Below are 1843 nucleotides of genomic sequence, written 5' to 3'. Positions count from 1 at the left end.
CAGTGGTGTTTTTTCCTTAGGTGAAACAGCAGTAACTGATGTTGTAAAAGAACAAAATCCAGAGCCGGAGAGATGGCTCAGCGGTTAAGAGCACTGACTCCTCTTCCAGAGGTCTTGAGTTCAATTCCCAGCAACCACATGGTGGCTCACAACCATCTGTAATGGGATCTGATGACCTCTTCTGGTATGTGTCTGAAGACAGCTACAGTGTACTCAAATAAATAATAATAATAAAAACCCTGTTTCTCCCCCACAAAAGAACAAAATCCAGACTCATAGCAGAGGGTACAATGTTTACAGCACCTTCCAGAGCCATGAGCCAGAATTTAACTTGAAAAGCTTAGACATACAGAACAAAAAAATTAGGTGATTAACCCCCACCATGCTATCTTTCTACTAATGTTTTTGTCTACTAATTTATGAGAAAACAATAACACGAAAAATCAGTGAAAGAGATACAAGGCCAAAAGCCTGTAAACTTGAAAGAGGAAGGAGGAAGGCACAGATATGCTACTCTACTTACTACAGCATGGCTGCCAGTCCTTAAGCCCACTGATCTAATGGTAGAGGCCCACTGATCTAATGGTAGAGGCCAGTCCATGAAGAATATTTGCAATCCCCACATCTCTCACAGCAACTCAATTCCCATTATAAGTGATTATGAAAGTTATGTATCAGCAGATGGTTTGTGGAATAATCTGACATCTGGAAATTAGACAGGAGATTAATATTGTGGGTATCAAGCCAGCCAATATGGCAAAGCTCGGTTGATCACAGGAGCAGAATTCCATCCCAGCAGCTGTAACACATCTGTGCACAACAGCAGTAAAGAGTTTATGTGAAATAAAGCCACATACACTCTGTGACATGCATTATAGACTGTTTGAAAAACTCAAGAACCCAGCCACAAGCTATTTTATTCTGAAACCATATCCTATATTTCTGATGTAAAATTCAGCCACAGGGATTGCTATATGTTGACTACAGCAACAATCAGAATTTGGGAGTGGAACAGAAAAGCAGACCTAGGGAGACATATCAAGTACATGAGTGCCACAGAAGCAAACTTTGAATATTGTGTAACAACTGCATATTTGACACATTTGCATATTAGGAAATGGATCTGACAGTGTTGTTGTTTTGACTGGATTGTACAATGATTTCTTCAGAACGAAGAAACACAAAGCAAGATATAGCTCTAGAAGTATCCCAAGGAAACAGTAAGTAGCCAGGTGATCATAGCATTCACCTTTAATCCCAGCATGCAGGAGGCAGAAGCAAGCAGATCTGTGAATTCAAGGACAGCCTGGTCTACAATGTGAATCCCAGGACACCCAGAGCTACAGTGGGTAGCTGTAAACAAAAAATATTATCATCTCCATTTTCTAAGAAAGAAAGAGGCCAAGAGGAACACTTAAGCTTCATACAGCATCGAAGCCACGTAAAGTCCATGCAAGTGGTGAGTGAAGGATGAAATGAGTGTGGACAGTCTAGACTTTGAAAGGATGTCCTGCATACAGCCTAGCACCCCAAGGAAAAAACATTGCTGGATTGACTATAACCTAAACATATTTCAACACCGAGTAAACTGAGCTGACATTCCATGCAGGAGTCACCTCCTGTTTAATGAGACAGTGAAACCTAGCACTGCCTGAAACAGAGCAGCCCGCTATGGCACCCCTTTCCAATATGACACTAAGATGTTCTACAACACACTTGATAGCCAAATAGAGAAAGCGGTGCAGATGCATCATAGACTATTCTCTGTAACAGGATACTTATTCTGCTACATTGTATTCACAGTGGAGGGGAAGAGGAAGAGGAGAGGAAGAGAGGAAGGGGA

General features: G+C 41.4%; 1 pseudogene; it reads left to right on the top strand.

Moving 5' to 3' along the window:
• The first annotated feature begins 290 nt into the window (after positions 1-290).
• Positions 291-1555, top strand: LOC114608406 (annotated as a pseudogene).
• The last annotated feature ends 288 nt before the right edge of the window (positions 1556-1843 follow it).

This window comes from Grammomys surdaster, unplaced genomic scaffold, assembly GCF_004785775.1.
Source record: "Grammomys surdaster isolate TR1022 unplaced genomic scaffold, NIH_TR_1.0 125896, whole genome shotgun sequence".
Lineage (NCBI taxonomy): Eukaryota > Metazoa > Chordata > Mammalia > Rodentia > Muridae > Grammomys > Grammomys surdaster.
Note: the sequence above shows the minus strand (reverse complement) of the source record. Positions and strands in the feature narration are given on the sequence as shown.